The sequence below is a fragment of the Struthio camelus genome, chromosome 1 (genome assembly GCF_040807025.1).
Source record: "Struthio camelus isolate bStrCam1 chromosome 1, bStrCam1.hap1, whole genome shotgun sequence".
In the NCBI taxonomy this organism is placed as follows: Eukaryota; Metazoa; Chordata; class Aves; order Struthioniformes; family Struthionidae; genus Struthio; species Struthio camelus.
Window position 1 is genome coordinate 106,835,004 of NC_090942.1, and position 19,473 is coordinate 106,854,476.

Sequence of the window (19,473 nt, forward strand, 5' to 3'; positions counted from 1 at the left end):
ATCAGCAGTTACATTTGGTCTTCAAAGTGAATGTAGCTGCAGCTTGTTTCAGCTTTAAGCAAAGGACAGCTTTTTATGTTTGTTTTAAAATAAAAAAAAATACACTTTCATCTTTTCAAGACAGTTTTGATAAATATGAAAAAACTTGCAAATAATCATGGTTTACAATACCAGACTATAAAGCTATGCTCACTGATTTAGTTCAGAAGACAGTTTTGGTGATAAGAAACAATGTGCTCCATAAGAAAAAAGCACTGTGTAAGAAACACTTTTGGCAGCTGCAAATAGTCTAGGATATTCAAACCTTCATATATACAGCCACTAAGTGTATTACAAAAGAATAGTTAGCAACAAAGATACTTCTCAATTCTTCTTGTGGCTAATATTTACTTATCACAGCAGAGTGCACTAGTATGGCAGGAGGTAATAGCAGCTGGATAGAAAGCGCCAAGTGTGTAGAACAGTGTGGGTTTCTGCTCTGCTTTTCTGGTTGGCACCTTGTGCTGCAGAGGCCAGCTGAAAGGAAACTCCTTCTGGCAGAAGCTATTTATTAGAACCGCTAAAGCCCAGCTACTGTAGAGAAGGAAGAATGACCTGTACAAATAGCCTGTTGAAACGATATTTAAGAAAATGGAGGCTTTGAATGTACTCTGCAGATGCAAAATTCAGTTTGTGGCTACATGTGGCGGTTCATGCCGTGCAGAGATTTTTTGCAGTCAAGTAGTATGTTTATGAAATTTGTTTCTTATACGTAGGGATTAAAAGGTGATATGAAAATTAAACCTAGACTGCAGGAATAAATCTGTTTATAGGGGACTAGACCCTGTTGCAAATGAAGATAGGGCCAATTGACATTCTTACAGAGCTTTCTGGGTCAGACCAGCATCCTTAAATAACCTTTCTTCAAGAAATGTGGACTGATTTAAAAAAAAATAAATGTGAAGAAACTTTTACTGCTTTTCCTTTCTGATAATTAATCTTGGGGCTACAAAGACACAAGACCTGCCAGTAGTAATTCATTATAAAATGTTATCTGGCCAGGTGAATGCACTTTAATGTTACAGATGGAAAACTCTCTCAGAAGCTACAATCAGAGAAGTGTTAGTTTGCTACTCCTGTGCTGCCCTTATTCATTTAAAAGGACCTCTCTGCCCCATCATGCCTTAAAAATTGCGTGTAGGGCACCTACATGCTAGCACATTAATTAGTGGGAAGGCTAGGTTTATGTGAGAGACTGGGTCAGAAATTCAGTGTTCCTTTTTCCTTTCCACAGAGTCTGACAGCCACTATAAAATCTCCAAAATATCCACCGCTACCGTAATGGGGAAGAATGAGCGTTACAGCAAGGCAGCACCTCAACTTTCCTCAGGGCACAGCAATCTGGCACTTGGCTTGCCCCAGGGCCTCTCTGGATAGAGCAGGTGAGCATCGCGACTTTTTCCTCAGTCTCAGTGTCTCCCAGGTGTCCTGCATGGAAGGATTTTGACTTGATCCTGCTCTGCTGTTTTCATTGTTAATTCTTGTTATGTGGCAAGGGTACAAGCAAGGTCTGCTCCAGCTCCTGTCCTGACAAGGAAAGGGGTTAGTGATTTGATGGAACTGACTGAGGAGAGAGTAGCTTCACCCAATGTGCAGCAGATGCTGCACAGGAACCCTATGGGACAGGAACCCTGTGAGCTTGAGGGTCCGAGCCGAACACCATTGGCTGCCGTGTTTAGTGCTGCTGTACCTCTCCCGTGCCACTTCTGAGTTCAGGGTGAACCTCAGGAATGCTAAAGGGATTCAAGGGGCACACCTGTGATCCAAGGGCTGTGGACATGCCCTCTGGAGGATGCCATTGCTTTGGCACCTGTGTCTCTGAGAACTTGCAATTGACACGCAATTCACTACATGACAAATTTAATTTTGCACTCTTCATTTCCAGAAGCCTAAGGCCACAGTAAGGCTTAGTACTCTATTTCTTACAGTTACTGTAAACAAACATGTGCTATGCATGAAAACATAATGTACTTGTTCAGTAGTAGACTTACAGGCAGCTTTATTTCTAGGACTAAACAGCAATAATGACTTATCTTTTCAGCCTCAGATTTGTCAAATATCATTAAGCCTTACAGAACTTAATTGTTTCAATAAGCAGATTGTCTATCCCGAAACGGCCTGCTGTGAGGCTCTCAAATTTAGGGGTCTTAGCTCTCCAGAGTAAATTTACATGATGCTGCTAACATCTTGAAAATACTCATTTCAGCTCATAAACAGCGTGCTTGGATGAATGGCAACCTATTGTCAGTGATCTTGCACTTTCTCGCTGCTTCTCTACTTTCACAACCCAAGATGGAACAAGTAGATTCCCCATACTCTGTGTGGCAGACATCACTCTTCTCTTTAAGAACACATAATCTGTTCCGTTTTGTTGAAATGGATGAAATTACTACCATTTGGTGTGAGGGTCTGCCAATATTACTGTCCAGCCATTGACAATATAAATGTCGATTAAGAAATAATAACAGTCCGACTTTTTACTTCCATAAAGCTTTCTATTGTATAATCTTAAAGCTCATTACAAACTAACTCTCAGCGTCGGAGAGTTTAATATTATGCCCTATTCTTTCAAACAAAAGGGAATTATAGAAAGGCTAAATGTCTTGTCCTACCTCCCACAGCAAATGGACGGGAAAGAGCACAGCGCAGACCTCTAGTTCGTCTTCTCCCCAGCCTGTGCTTTGCTTATGAAATTCCCCCTTGCTCTCAGCAGTACTCTAACCTGCCTATTGTGTGTTTTCCAGCAGAGGTGTTTACATCAGCAGCAGTGCCAAACACAAAATCCACCTTCAAAAAGAGATGAAGAGAACAGAGGAGGATTTTGTAGTGGATATTCTGAAGTGCTTAATCACTTGAATCAGGAGAACATTCTTTTCTCCTTATCTTTTTTCCCAGCTGGCCTTTCATTTTGGTTGGTAGTGCTGACTTTTCCTACTCTTTGTTAGAAGGTAAGATTTTTGGTGGTTGTGCATGTATGCACCTGTGTAGCAGTGAAAAGAACAAGGAAACCTTCTTGGAAAGGGCGCTATCTCACTGTGAAGGCTGAGACACTCCCCTTTTGTCACTCCCCTTAGAAGCCATTGCGAAAAATAAGGATTTTGTCAAAAGGGAGTTCTACCCTGCTCAACAAAATCCAGCCTGCTCTACAAGATCCAGCTCCCTGGGGATCTCTCCCTTTCCAGACTCTCCTAAATACTGAAACTTGCACATGCTTGTTTAACTTCAGGTTGGGAACAACCTGATACGCCTGCCCCACTAAGTTCTAGAAGGGATGTTAAGATAATCTCTTCAGTCCTGTAAAGCACATAAAGAAGGGAAAGTGTTTTGACTTTTAAAACTATTGGTAATGGAGGATAAAGAGCAGTGTAAAACCCCCCAATCTGTGTGTTCTGCTGAAGTCTGTCAGATTTTTTTTTTTTTTGAAATAAATCCATTACCCTAATGTCCCTGCCTCTAAGTCACTGGTACTGAAAATATCCTAAATAACTTTTACAAAATGTTACAAAATTTCTTATTCCCAGCCCATTAAACAGTTTTGGGGTCTCTAATCACTAATACCTCCGCTAAGAAAATTCTCTGCCAGGAACACCACAGACTGTTCAGAGTACAGGGCACAGTCCCTGAAGTGTATGTGTCTAGCTTTCAATTTAGAGACTGATACCTTTCCCCCCCCTCCCCCCCCCCCGTGGAGTGGGTGGTGTCCCTTAAAAACTCAGCTGAGAAGCAGATGGAGCATCACTGTGATGTCTTAGTGACAGCTTTGAAAGGCTCTGTTACCAGCCTGGTTACAGCAAGAGCATCACCATTCTGAATTAAGATGCTTGAAGGAGAATCAAGACTGAATGCGTCAGACAAAAAAACACTGGTCCAGCTCCAGAACCCTTGACTTGTGACTGTGTGTTTGGTTTTTACCTTCCCCTCCTGTCCCCAAGCTGCTCTTTGTTTTTACTGTAGCTATAGAGCAGGTTATTCTGATTTAGAGGCACAAAGTGGACAAAAACTGATTTGGCTCTCTCAGTCTGCTCTCAAGAAGGGTTTCATTGGTAGGAGACCGGAGGCAGCTTCCCCTGGCTTCAGAGCCTCATGCTTTGATGATCTGCTTGATGAAATTTTCTGAGACTCTTGTGATGCGCCATTAAATGTGCTTTTGTTAACAGAGAGTTCGGAAGGGGAAGAAGCACCACAGGAATTTAAACCCTTTGCAAATCTAAGGTGAACCCTCTTGGGGTCCATCACAGCCCTGAAAAGTGCTCTTTTGCCTTGAGGTCCAGGGCTGATTGCATCTGTGAGTAATGAGATGGATTTGCTGGCCTAGGTCTTGCAAATGAGGTGGCTTGGCTTCACTAACTCATTGTACACGGAGTGCAGTACTTCAGGCAGATGGGCTGTAGGGATTGTTTGGCAGACCTATACCAGGGAGCTATATTTCAGCCTCCTTCTTTTCTCTGCCCACTGGCTGTGGCAGAACTAGTGCTTCCTCTAAGACACTAATGAATGATTCCCTTCCCCAAAGAATTGCTTCCTTTTAGGAATCAACCAACTTTCTCCTTCAATTGCTTCATCTGACCATGTAGTTGGTATCTGTTTTCTAGATGGCTGAAAAGGCCAACACAATCTCACATATGTCTCCTGCCCCTGTGCAAACACTAAAAGAGTGATAAACATATTAAAATTTGTTGTTACCAGATGCCAGCATTTTGTTTTGCAGTCAGTTCAGAACAGAACCTCCTACAATGAAACCTGTGCAATCCTTACTGAAATTATAGCAACCAATGTGCTTGCAGTGGGGTATGGAAGTGGCAAAAATAAGGCAAGGGTCAATGTAGAGGATACAGAATTTCTATTTTGGGAATAGTGCTTTTAAGCATGCTTGAACCCCACAGATATCCATAGGCTTGGTGGACAAGAATCATCCAGCTTCTAAATGTGGATGACTTTGAGATTAGTGATAGCAGTTTCCATAGCGGTCAGCCTGGTGAGGCACCTACAGGAGGTATTACTCCTTTCATAGTTAAACAATAGGACTTCGGAGGAAGGAAAGAAATTTAAAATGAGAGGGGAGCCAGGAAAGTAATTAGCTGGGGAGCAACTTGTGAATCACCTGGGGGTGTTAAAAAGACTATACTCGGAATTTTGCCAGGTTTTTAATAATTTAGTCTGAAAGCTCTCAATGAAGACGATTAAAGTTGCACAGAGCTGTAAACATTGCCAGCTACTATTTCGCTGTTTTTTTCCAGCAGTCTTTGAGAAGCTTGAGTGTCCTGTGAAGCATTTGGATACTATTCCACAGGGACTCAAAGGAGTAAATTATTTCAGAGAAGAGCTCTAAGAGAACACTATTAACTGTATTTTCTATCTGAACTTGTAGCCGTAGATCTTAGGCAGTCTTGTCAAAGTTGGAAATCTTTCCTGCAAGTATTGCCTTTAGAGCTGTTATTGACAATATTTATCATTGTTTCAAGGATTATTCAAATTATGCATTATTCAAATGTATGCATATGTGATTACAGTCTAGTATATGGCTGTAAAGGCAAAAGAAAGGATTCATGTAATCTCTTGGCACATGAACTTATGCCTTTCTCTGCAAATACACAATGCACAGCTATCCATTATTTCATGACATGAACGTAGTTCATTCTAATTGTACACAATTTATACACAAAACATTGACATGTGGCATCGGTCTATTCATAGGACGTGTTAGAGGTAAGAGAATAGATACCTGAAATCAGGGCCAGGATGTTTCTAACATTTGGACCCTAAAAAAATTTCATATACTAGCTGCAACTGCTTGCTTTGTAAAAGATCCTTAAAATATTCCAATAGAGTGACTTTCACTATACCTTGCTGTCCACCTAGCATTTATCTGAAAGTGGCTCCTGTTAGAAACGACTACAGTTAAGCTCCCCAGGATTCAAAGTACTTGAGTACTTTCCCCTCAGATTCTAGTACAAGCATATGACAACAACTCAAAGTCAACCCTGGCCCAGTAACCTGCCAGCCTCAGCAGGCTGCATTTCCTTCTGTCAATGTTGGGCTGCTGGACTGAGGGTGAGATCCAGCCACAGCTATTGCATGTTTTTTTTATGTACTGGAGGCTAATATTTTTCCTAGGTGCTTATTTAAAGTCATTTTTGTTAAAAAGTGGTCTTAAGAAGTCTGCTCACTTGTGTTTGTTCTTCCTTCTGTCAGTTCTCTCCTTCCTTTCTTTGTTCAGAGCAAGGGGAATGGGTGGGAGACAATTATGAATTTGGTCACAAGCTTACCTACCTTTGCATTTAAAAGTCACTGCTGACAAAGGAACACAGAAATACTACCAAAATAAAAAAGCAGCCCCAATGCACAGATGAAGGGGAAATGTGTTTAAAATACCTTTCTTTCTAACTCTCCGGAGTTTTTTTTACATGCTGCCTTTTAGTAGAGATCTCTTTTGCTTGAGAGAAAAGTTATTGCTAAGAGTTGGCAGGAACTGCAGCCTCTCAGCTTCTGTGTCAGCCAGACACAGCCATGTACCTGGGCAGTGCCTCCCACTGTAGTTCACCTATTCTTACTGAATTTTCTGGGGAATGTGGTTGTCTTTTGGCATTTCTCTCTCTCTTTCCTTCGCCTGTGGTTGTCTGGTTGTAAACAAGTTCAGTACAATAAGCAACAGCATTTCCAACACTGCACATGCTGTGGTAAGAAATGTCACTGATACTACGTGAAGATGAAAGTTAATTACTGTTTTCAACACTGCTTGGAGCATTTAATTTCATGTTAAGTAAAAATGAAACAAACTGCTCTGCTTTCACAGCTTACTAATTTTTTTTTGTTCCTTTTTGGTTCCCTGAGGAAGCCTCTATTTCTTTTCTAGATTATCTACTCACTTAAAAGAACGCTTTTGCCCTGACTAAAAAGGAAATTCCTTGAGACGACTTCTCCTGCTTAAGGGAATACTAAATTGGAGATTCTAACAAGAGAGAAGTAGAGATTATTTATGTCTAAATATCAGAAGGTAATGAAAGAGGAAGCTGCATAAAATGAATCTGTTTACTAATATGCTAAATCACAGATGAGATGGTTTTCATGATATTCATGAAATTTGTGATACTCGTGACAATGGGTGGTTACTTGCACTTTATCATTAAAGGCATGTGGTAACAACTTGTTACAAGGATATATTACCTACCGGGCAAACTAAAGGGACTACATTTTAACGCATTTGCAAACCAGGGAAAGACAGGTAGATGCGCAGCCCTTTCAAACTTTTTTGTTTTCTAGTACAGCTCCACAAATAACTAGCCACTCGATCACTGGGGCTGTTGTAGTTACTCCTAGCCATTGAGTTCACTATCTCATTCTGTCGATTTGGTAGGAATTACAGGTGTCTAAAGAAGAAGCATGGGGTGCAGTGTTTAGCTCCAGAGTATTGCCTCAGTCTTCTCATTCACTAAACATTCTGTGGAAACAGGAACTTTGACTTTGGACGTCAATTCTTGCAAAATTGTGGTTTGTTACAGAGTAGCAGCGAAGTTGTGACAAACCCAGAAATGTAACAAAATTAAAGTGATAAGCAGGCATATAACTTTAAAATTGTCTCTTCTTCTGTTTTTGTGTCACAACAAACCTTTCTTCTAATTCTTGTAGGCGAGGAATTGTGAAAGACTAGCAGATAGCAGGCTTCCAGCTTGAAAAGCGTTTCTACCACCAGCTACAACATTGTTTATCATCTGCTGTAAGACTTACAGCCCATATTATCTTTGGCTACTCCTCATTTCACCTGTAGAGAAGGGGCAACAGGGGAAAGAGAGAGCTAACCTGAGTTTTTCATGACCAGGGGAAGGTGAAGGCTGAATTCTCCTTTAGATTATGACAAGAAAGAATTTTAAACTTTTTGTATTTTTATGTGCTGTTAGTTTGGGTTTGTGGAACACAGCTGGACTAGCTTGGTGATTTACCTCTCTTGTATCAGCCTCACGTTTGGCGTGATTACTAAACTATTCCTAGGCTTCTGCTCTTGTATGAAGGTCCTGACTTCTGCAAAATTACCATGATTCAATACCTACCTGCTTCTGTTAGTATCAGTCCCTCTGCAGTCAGTAAATCAGTAGCTGGCTTACAGAACTTCTATTAAGACTTATGTCTTTGCAATGCCCTTGATGCTTCATCACCGATCAGCAGAGATATTGCCATGTAATTTCATAAAGGCCAGTTAGGCTTTTCAGAAATAATGTCAGTAGTCATGCTTATAGATTAAGGGTAGGATCTAGGCCTCAGTTCTGGTCATAATGCATCGTTGTTTGTCGTAGAGTATGAAAATTTATAGCTCAGTGCATCCTGTTATGGGAAACTCTTTCCCTCTGTGTTGAAGGGATGGTCATGGCCAGAATTCTATTCGCTCTATCGAGACACACGTATTTCCCGAGTTAGACAAATTATCTGTGTATAATGCAACGATGCACACCATCTGACATTTTTAGGGGGAAGCTCTTGGACGGAAGAAAAAGAAAAGAGAATTCTCCTCATTGTCACCACCGATTGTTTATGGTGACATTTTTTAGCTACGGGCTTGTCTTGATGGTTGAGTTATGTAGGGTATTGACTTACTTACTGGTTGCAAAGTTAGTGTTTTTGTCTCTAACATCCATAGGCCTTGGAAGAAGAGTTAAGGACTTTATATTAATCCTTCAGTGTATTAAATAAGAACATATTTCCTATGTACTGAATATAAAGGGATGGAGAAATCTTATTTACTACTTTCCTTTCTTGAAATGATTACTTCATGGTTGTTAGAAATTTCTCTTGCCTCTTCTAGTTTTTTCCCTCTGAGTCGCTGGAGTTTAAAAGTTTATTAGCAGCATTTTTGGTTCTTTTTCCTTACAACGGTCTCTCCAAAAATCTTAACAAATATCAGAATTATACTACAGCAGTAGATGAGCCACATGAAATTATTCAGAAAATTAAATGTAGTTTATATGCTAACATGTGTAAGCCAGAACTCCAGTGTATATATTCTGCAGGCATTCATTCCCTGTTTTTGCTGTTTGTCTGCAGTTATAGCGTGACATATTTTGACTTTAGTTTGGCAATAGGCCCTTTTTGGGATTGCATTGCTGCTTTTCCCCATACACCACAATGTCCCCACTATACACAGGCCCCTTGTTTCCCTCTCCCATCCTGCCCCAATTAAAAATGTGTGAGCTGCCATTCTCACCTTGGAATCCTTTCCTTGTCACTTGTAATTTGTGCTTTTTTTTCACAAGAAACAATACTGTTGAATCCTATTATTGGCGATCAAACTTTCCATCTCTTGCCTGTTGAGTTGCTGCAAATCAACTTTCATTTGTAAATCAAGTTCTTGAAGGATAAAGACAATCTCTTTACAACTTCCCGTTCAGTTTGTCTGTTGATGTAAATTCAAGCAAGTATGGCTACCTATTTCTAATTTTGTCACTGCATACTGAGTTGATTCACATCTTAGTGCCTGTACTGGAATATCAAACAAACAACCAAGGCCACTTTTCATTTGCCCCATACCACTGTAAGGGGCAGAAGTACTCTGCTCTGATCTACCAAAATGTTACTCAGAAATGTTGTCTACTTTGCAGTATTAGAAAGAGGAACACTGTACTACTGAAATCCCCTCCGGCAGAATATGCTCTTGGGAGAGAACATTTAAAAGTGAATGTTGATCCTTTTGAGGATGTTAAAACTGAGTTTAGCTATATTTATAGGAAACTAATTTCTAACTCATTCCATTCTTTGCCTCATAAACTGTTTCAGTCTTTCTGGTAAAAACTTCGTACCACACTGATCGTAAGAGAGATGCGGAAGTGAGGAAAGGGCTCAGACCCTGCTTGAGCTAGTCCCTAGACACAACATGGATGGTTAGTGTTGTGTTGATCACAAAGCAGTTCTGTTCAGATAAGCCTTGGCAATTTTGGATGTTTACCCAATGAATAGTATCTAAGTCTCTTGCAAAACTCTCTGAAATAACAAGCTGTCTGTGGAATGCCTAGTTCTATAATTCCTGCTTCAGGCTTAGTGAAATACCTTGAAATACCTTTTCTGATTATTTTGCAATATTTGTATTTCTGCTATTTTTTAAGAAATGCAAAAATATGATAAATAAACCTTTGAATGTTGTTAAAAAAGAATGTCTAACAAAAGTATTTTTTGAATTCTGGGCACTTATTCAGATTGCTTTATTATTAAGTGTGCAGTTTTTCCCTCCCATAGTGGACATGCAGTTCCAGTTAAAATCCTATCTCATTTAAATAAGTTACTCCACTATTGAAAAAGATAAAAAATGCTGCCAAACGCTTGCTTGAGACCTACTGTTATCCATTATGTGAAATCTAGTTCTATTTTGTTAATAATCGCCCATGCTCAGTTTGTTCCCCAGCCTGCAATAAATACCTTAAAATTTGCTGCTTTATTTTACTTTCACTATTACATTTCTTATTTTCTAGCAATTGTTAACGTAGCTGATAAATATCCTTATACCACTTTATTTTCAAAAGTTTTTTTTTTTTTTGGCAAGGTCTAAGTCTGATTCCTACAGCTGCTTACTTCGAAGCTTCGTTTCTAATATTGATGGGCTAGGGGAAATAGGAAAGAGCACAGTGAGCTTTTCTTTCTAACATATACAACCCATACAAAGACCAAAGAGTTCTGCAGCTTTGTCTTCTCCTGAAGGCTCAGAGGAGAGAGGTTTGTTCACACAGCTTTATTCTGCATAAGGACACTTGTCTTCCTCAATCACTTGACAGATAATTTTTCGGGGAGAGTCACAGAATCACAGAGCTCTTGGTTGGAAGGGATGGCTGGCAGTCATGCAGTCCAACCGTCTGCTTGTAGCTGAACTATCGCTGACGTTAGACTATGTCGGCAATGGCTTTGTCTAGATGTGTCTTGAAAATCTCCAGTGAACGAGATGTCACAAGCTCTCTGGGCAACAGTGCTGCGCTGTCCTCTCGGTGAAAAAGTTTTTCTTACTCTCCAGTCTGAACCTCCCAGGACACAATTTGTGGCTGTTGTTTTTTGTTTCATTGCCTGCCGCTCTCAAAAACAGTTTGGCTCTGTTGTCTTTGTAACTTCCCTTCATGTAGTTGTAGGCACTGTGAGATCATCCCTTATTCACAAGACTAAATGAGTCCCACCCCCTCAGCCTCTAGATACAAGCCATGTACCCTAGGCCCCGACCATCTTGGCCCCGGACCATCTCCAGTTTCTCCACAACACTCTTGAACCCATCCCTCATCCCCAAACTGGACGAGGTACTCCACGTGCAGCCTTAGCAGGGCTGACCCGAGGGGATAATAACTTTCCTCAGTCTGTTGGCCATGCTTCTCTTAACGTAGTCTAGTTCATCTTATCTGTGATGAGAGTGCATCCACCATAATGCTCAGGTCCTTTTCAGGAGGGCTGCTAATCAGCAGCCTTTACAGATGCATGGAGTTATTCGGCAGATGCAGAGCTTCGCATGCACTTTTCCATGTTGAACTTCACGGTATTTGTTTGCCCAGTCCTCAGGCTTATGCTCAAGTCCCTTTGGATTGAAATTATGCCTTTTGTCATATCAGCTATTCTTCCTCCTAATTTAGTATCCTAGAGAGTAATCCAGAGCACTTACAAGTAAGCTTCTACTCCAATTTACTCTCAAGATGGATATTTCTCTGTTCATTAATGACAGAGGGAACTATGGCAGATAGCTTTCCTAATCTAGTGTTGTCTTTTGTTAGTCTTCCCTGCAAAGAGACAGTGCTCCTTCTCCGAGATATCTGCATTAGCTTTTTAAAGTTAGGACAGAGGGACATATAAAAAGAGACTGCAATTGTCTTTCCTTTTTATTCCGCTATGCAGTGCCTACATCTGAACAGAACAGAGATTTGGCTTTTGTGATGTTCTTCTGCTTTGTGTCTATTTCTGCCTTCCAAATATTTTGTTTCATCTTTTAATAGTTATGGCACATATTAGGCGCAGAACAGTCTCATGACTGAAGCAGCTCCACAGACTGTTAGCCTCATTACAGAACGTTAACTTAATTTTCAGACTGCTGATGCATTAGTAATTGCTTAGCGTAAAACGTTGGCTTGTCCTCATGCCTTTTTTTCTCCATTAAGGTTTCATTATTTATAAATAGAATAACTTCTGGCCAGTTAATCTCTTTTGTGTTTTTCTCGTTACCCTTCCCTCTACATCACATTAACTGCAGATATCTGCAAATTTTCCCAGATTTTCATCCAAATCCCATTTTAATATATTAGATACTAAAACCCCAATGGATACATTTCTCTGCATATTCCCTGCTTTATTCTGATGGTGTCTTTCAAAGGATGTGTGCCTTTTGCTATAGATCCTGCAGATATCACTTAGGTGACTTTAGCTTCTGCAGTGGCTTTCAATGCTTTTTTTCCAACCAATTTGTAGACTACTAAGAATCGTCCAGTAGAGGTGCAGTTTGCCATATGACAATTCTGATATCCTGCTCCAACAAACTTCTCCCTCCTTCCCCCCCCCCACCCCGCTTTAGTTGCTTTGGGTAGATCTGTTAGATATGTAAAGGCTGATAGGCCCCAAGGTGAAAACGGTTGTTCTACCTGATGGGAAAATGGAGGAGTACTCTTAACGCTGGTGCTTACAGTAGAGAAAGCAGTATGTGCTAAGCAGTGCTAAGCAGATTCTGCCTAGTGTTGCCTACAGGGTTCACAGCAAAACACACATTCAGCTGAGGGGCAATTGTCTATTACACAAACTACTTGAAAGATACCAGACAAACCCAAAATATGGTTGTATTTTGAGAAACCACAAAAATCTTGCACTTTGATACAGCTCTTTCACCAAAACTTACAATATTAAACTAACATGGCTCATCCTATCCTTCCTCCTATAAAATCAGACACATCCTATCTCAAGCCAGACTAGGACTAGGTTAAAGGGAAAATATTTTACAGAGAAAAAGTTAACTGCTACTAAGGCAGAGGGCAGCAAAAGGGCACTAGACTGCTGAGCGACTGACTGGTTCTCTCTTAGCTGTAGTGATTTCACTTTTCAGCCCCTGCCTGTCCTGGGTTCAGCCGTATGAAAAGCTCACTGTGAAGGGGGAGTGAGGATGACATTCTCATCAGTGGGATTCAGAACTAAATTAGCTTATCTTCCTCCCCCACTTCTTTCTTCATGAGTCGCTGTGCTGTGGTTGTATTAAGGAGACACCAGCCTTGTACACTGTCTGTTTCTAATGCCAAAGCTCAATGGAAGTTTGATAGGGTTCTCTGCAAGTGTTTAGTTTTCCAAAATTATAGATTACCATTTTCAAAGAGAATTCTTAATTCTTTCTACAGTGCATCATCCTTTTTTCTTTTCTTTTCTCTTATGCAGGATTTTCTTTTCTTTATACAGAATTTCTAATGCTCACTGCAAAGAGATCCCTAGACTTGCAATTGGCTTATTGTCCACCCTGTGTCAGCCATGGGTGAGTTCACCCAAGTCAGAAGTCAAAGGACGTCTCTGATCCTGTTAGTAACTAGCAGTCATGGATGTGGTGGTCTGCTGTAAGAAAGAGAACTTAGGGCTAATAACCCTGAAAGTTTCTTGCATTATCTCTCCCTGTGAAATGGATGTGTATTGAAGATCACCTATAGCTGTGGCTCACAGAGTAGTCTCTGGACTGGTGGTGTCTGGATTTCCTGGTAGCATGGTGCTGTTCAGCTAGATTAGATAGCAGCTTCATACTGCTTTGTAAAGGAGACCACCTTTGGCTTTACCTGTGTTTTCTCTTTACCTGTGTTTTCTCTCTCTCAAAACAAGTCTGAGAGCCTGGCTTTGACAGGCATCAGGGTTAGATAGTAAGGAGGAGGGTTCCAGAAATGCAAGCATGGACAATTACGGGAAAACGTGGCTACAGAAAGTGCTTATTTCTAAGTGCCATAAGCTGCAGGTTAGTTGACGGTTGAAGGATCAGTAGTTGCATTCTTTTTGAATGACACACTTCAGATGTGTGGATATTCCCTTTTTTTAGTTGGTCCTGTGTCCTGATCTACCAGTGTTTTTCAGTCTCTTTTAAACTTGCATGAGATTTTGAAATAAGCAAAATTAGAACGTGTTTCAATATCGTTCCCAGGCACAAGTCCTTTCCCGTATCCAGGCCCTAATTTTTAAAAATTTAATTATAGAACCATTTTCTAGCTTCCAGTGGAAGGTTTTCCATTCATACCAGTGCAGATTCAGCTTAGGTGCCTAGCAATAGACACTGAAAACTTGGAGTGTGTGGACATGCATGGTCTGCTCCCAGTTGCGCAGAAAGTGAAAGCTGAATTCTAAGATTTGATATCTCTGACGCCAAGCCCTGTGCCTTAACCGCGATCCCATCCTCCCCTGCTGAAACAGGAGTGTGCACAGGGTACAAGCAGAAATCTGTGCTGGTTACCCATGCTGGTGATTTAAGTGATGACGCTGATAGAACAGCAGAGGCAGAGAAGTGCTCTAACTAGGCATTTAGTTTTTAAATACTTAATTACAGAGTGCCTACAGAAGGCTGGGCGCTTTCTGGAGTACAGAGCAAGTGTTTTCTGCTCTGAGAGGATTAGGCCACTTTGGCTACTTATGTCAAGTCCCTTCCAGACATGCCAGCACTTTGATTCCTCCTACTCCCTGGAGGACTGTAATTAAGAAGTTACTGCCTCCCAAGTGTGCAATTATGTTCTCTTAAAACCAGTAACAAGCCTTTACTCTGAAATGTCCCCTGCTGCCTTCATTAGCATTCTTGCACTGATAGGTAGGTAGCTTATTACACTTCGGTAAACTGCAGAGGATGTTTTGTCTTCCAGACAATTTACTAAATGTAAAGACTCTTAAAGAGGGGATCAAAAAGAAGAAATGAAGTAGATAAAATAAATGCATACTTGATAAGGTTTTTTTTCTTTAAATAAAAGACTATATAGAAGATCTGAGTATTTACTGAATTTACCAAAAATGAGCAATAATAAGACTTTTGAGGAATACAAGTTGAGTGTCACTTTTTTTTTTTTTAATCCCTGTTAAAAATGGTGATTCTAAATAAAAGGTGTTAAAAGAACTATCCAAACAGAGACAAAGAGAGAGAGAGTCTGTGCTGGTGACAAAAAAAATAATTCAAGAATTACTCGCCCTTAAATCCGCTTCTTTAGGCCTGTCAAATCCTTGGTTATGCCAGTCCCACTTCTAAGCTTCTGTGCAGGCAAAATAGATTTTGTGAAAGTAGGGTGTGCAAGGCAGTAATGTAATTTGCTTGAAAAAATAGCTTTCAGCAGTAATTTTGACTATCCCACTACCTCAATGTTATTGCCACGTCTGACAAATAATTACCTTTCTCTCATGTAAGGCCCACTAGCAATAGAAATTAAACAATTCCTAGGCACAATCTTCCAAAGCAGTCACAAAATTTTAAGCTAAACTTCCCTTGTTGCCATGTAAGCCTTCATGCTGTGTACTGAGTGGGCATGGAGAGTGTTTTATTCCCCCCTGCACTGCAGTTACCTTTAGGCTTTCAAACATGGTTCCTCTCTGCTTCCCCTGTTAAGGCTGAAGAACTTACTTTTTTTTGATCTTTCCTCTTAGGCCACATTTTCTAGATCTTTGGATTTTTTCCTTGTTCTTTCTGGGTGCTCTTCAGTTAGTCCCTGTCTTTCTGAAAGTGCACTGTTCAGAAATGGATACAGCAGTCCAGGTGAAGCCTTATTAGTGCTGAGCAGAGCAGAAGAGGGCGGGTTTTTTTTGATGCTTTGTTATAGTCCTGTTTTATGCATTGCAGTACGGTGGGGTTTCTTCCTTCTTCAGTGCATGGTATTGCTGACTCATGCCCAGCTTGAGAGCTCACACGTCCTGCTCTGCAGAACTGCTGCTCAGCCAGTCATTCTCTCTCCTGTTCTGTGCAGCTGATTTTTTTTTTATTTCTACCTAAAGGTAGCGCTTCGAAATTCTGTAAGGACAATGGCTATCTCTTTTTAATTTGGCTCTTTCTCCAATATGCCAAGAATGGTTTTGATTTAAGGTCTAATTGTCAGAGGTGCGCTACAACCCACAATCCATTTACCAGAGGAATGCAACTGTCTACGTACTGCTTGGACCATAGTACCAGACCAGGACTAGAAGTTCACTTAACACTGTGGACCTTCAAGGAAGGTTAAAAAAATTAAAAGTATGGATATTTTAAGGAAAATGGGAAGTGTATGGTTTTAAAAGCAAAGCTGGTTGCCTAACTTATTTAAGTGGTAGTTTTCTGCAGTTCTACAGGTCATAGCAAATTTCATATAAGTGCGAACAAAATAGGCTGGGGCCACATGAAGGATTAATGCCAATAGCTTGAAGAAGAAAAGAAGAAGTAAACTGCACTAGAAATTAAGGAGATGCAGTAATGAAGCTTTGAGCAGATGATTCTAATGAATAAAAAGGCAAATGTAATGCTAAAAACTATACAATACTACCATCACTATTTTATGTTCCAAAATGACTTTCACAATCACTGCTGCTCTGTGCCAGAACCTTAATCCCACCGAGGGCATGTCTAATTTTGGAAATCAGTTATAAGAACCAACCTGGAAACATGTAGAAGTACTACAATTATGCCAGCAGTTCTGGGTAGGGGAAAATGCTAAATGCACAATATTCTGGATTATTTTTTCTTCCCAAAAAAACCTGAAAATAGCCTGCGCATCCTTCATTAAAAGCACGTAGAGCAAGAGATCAAAATAATGGAATTAACTATATTTTAAGCATTTTCCTTCCAAATGTGAGGTTAACTTTGAAGTTTAATATAAACTTTTTTTTTTTTTGTATTCCTTTAGTTCTGTTACCTATAGCTCTAATTAATAGACCTATTTGAGAAGAGTGGATGACCTGCCACTGCAAATGGAGTCAGCATTTGAGTTCTGAATGTTCACATTTCAGAACAGACCACAGAGCACTACTATATTTTCCCGATAATCTTATTTTTCCCTAGTTTAATTAAAAACAACTGGACCAACTGGCCAGTTATGCACACAACAGAATACAGTGTCTTTATTTTGCATCCTGTTGGTTTACATGAGACTTTGCATTTTCTACAAAATATCTCTGTTAGTGTTGGTAACAGCTCCATTTAACTTGAATGCTCCTGTATGGAGGAATAGAATTTGGATTTGTGTAACAGAAGGTAAAAATCTAATTTAGGCAAATATTTTAAAGTGTTGTTGTATGCATTGAAAAAAACATCCCACACCTAAAATGACAAATGCTTGTATAGGACATATCAGCACTCGGCTGTCATAGTGCAATATGTTGCATGACATTACTGAAGCTCCAGGTTTGCTCATGAAGAATGAAGAGAAAAATAGAATTGTTACTTCATACCTTGGAGATGAATGTAATCATCGTCATCATCATGAAATTCATTGAGGTGATAATGTCTAAAATTATCCCGACATTTTCCACTGCAAGATGCAGTTTTCAACTGCTTGTAGCTTTGCCAAAAACAAATTGCCATGCTGAAGCTTTGCCTCAGAATGAATTGTAGTAGGACGAATTAGAGTGGCTAGGCTCTTGCAGGAAAAATGCATGATTTTGCCACTACTACAATTCTTTCAGCAGCTTGACTGAGAAAACCTCCCAAACTTTGGGAGGAGGGAGAGGGGAAATGCCAGTGATGCAGAAGAGTCATCATCATCCTGGTATAAAGGATGCATCTTCCTGGGAAAGCACTGAGAGCAGACTAATGCAAAGAGAGAAAGTGGTGGAGAGGAGGACAGGTTGGAAGTGGCTAGCTTTTAGAGTGCTCACTCTGTGACGCTGGAAAACAATCCTGGCTCCCACCATCTCCATGTTTTTTTTTGACATCCACCAACAGCTGTGACACCCACTGACAAAACGGGCACTTCATCTTCTGTTAGTGGTTGGCCCAGGGCCATTAGCAACTTAAAGTGCTTTCTTGTGCTCTGTTAGCTCAGTGAAAGGAGTCTGTGGTAATGATCCAAGGATATTGAACTAGTGTGTCAAGATAATGATACGCGATGGATGTTCCAGGGAGTTTCTTTTGTGTTGTTTTCAAAAGGAAGAAGATTCTGCAAGATGACTATATTGAGAGAAAACGCCAGGTGTAAGGTTGTTTGTGCAACCTTAACAGGGTGTATAAGTCAGAATTTTATAGACAAGGAAGTTGTTTATCGGATTTCTGCCTGTTTTGTTAGAGTCAAAGTGTGTGCAATAAATGAGATAAGAAAAGAAAGATTTCAGGATTAGGCATTCGCCTCTGGTCCTAACAAAATGAATTGTATCCCTCTTTCTTCCTTAATATCACGTAAGAACTCTCTGAAGTCTGTTAAGCAAAGCTCTTCTCCTCTGTGTATTCTGCACTGCTTGATTTGTGGGAGCCTGTGTCTGATTTGCAGAAGTGATAAGTGCTTTGAATAACTGACATCCATGAGGTGTGTTCTCTAAGTAAAAATAGGGCTGCACAGTGCTGAAATCCTTGGAAAATAAGGCTACACTCTCCTTAAGGTGGGATCGTGCAGTTACTCGATGCTGGTGATGATTTTTTTGTTTCTGTCTTCAAAATGAGAGTAATGCTAAAGCCCCACAAGGGTTTGGGGAAGAGGCATTCACTACATGTGTCTGAAGAGATCTACAGAGATGAGCACCCCGAAAAAAGCCAGGAGGTAGGGAGCAATTCTAATGCACTATAAATGAGGCACAGAGGCTGAAGAATTAATCAGGGAAAAGAAAAGGATCTGCATGCTCAGTGGGCATGCTTCCTTTGACCAATAAGTGTGTCAGGGTCCCGTCGAAAAAATAGCAAAGGATGGTCCAGGGAAAGACTGTACAATGAAGCCAGTCACAAAGGAGCTGAGTTTAAGTTGCATGATAGTTTTAATGTTGTTGTTTTTCTAACTTTTGAGTGTTCGTACATCACCAACCTATTGCTCTGTTGGTGCAGTCTGTAGGATATTTCCGGGGCAGGGAGGGCTTGCAGTGAAGAGGACCTTTTTTGTATGCTCTTCATGTACATGTATGCATACAAACTAAGACTGTACTTATTTTCCTAAATAAGTCTAAAAAGTTGCCTGTGCTTGGCTTGCTGTGCCAGTACATTTTTGCAATGTGATGATTTTTTTACTCATCAAACAGCAAAACTCAAATACGTAAAAAGCTACTGTGCTAAGATTAGGAAGATGAGATTTGCAAGAAAGATTTTCACTTTCAATGGATTCCTTTTGCAATCTTCATTTTGAGTGTTCAGAGTTGTTTATTTTATATTTCTGAGCAACAGGAGCCTTCTTTGTTCAGTGTCAAAGGATAAATTAAGTTGTCCTTCAGTTTATGTCACTTTTAATCAAGAGACCATTCTGAAGATATTTTTAATGACTTTGCATCTACAATATCAACCTGCTAGTTTGTCTAAACTTCTTGAATGCTATTCCTTTCAGTTACGCTTATTAATGGATA

General features: G+C 40.2%; 1 protein-coding gene and 1 long non-coding RNA gene across 4 annotated transcripts in view; one reads left to right on the forward strand and one right to left on the reverse strand.

Annotated features, from left to right (window-relative positions):
* HTR1F (5-hydroxytryptamine receptor 1F) overlaps positions 1-19,473 on the reverse strand; it is a 134,642-nt gene that overhangs the window by 42,996 nt on the left and 72,173 nt on the right. The gene's annotated exons all lie outside the window — the stretch shown is intronic.
* LOC138061285 (uncharacterized) overlaps positions 1-19,473 on the forward strand; it is a 93,757-nt gene that overhangs the window by 33,189 nt on the left and 41,095 nt on the right. Inside the window, exon 2 of the long non-coding RNA XR_011134959.1 lies at positions 1,274-1,421. This is a non-coding gene — a long non-coding RNA (uncharacterized lncRNA). The remainder of the gene's footprint in view (positions 1-1,273; positions 1,422-19,473) is intronic.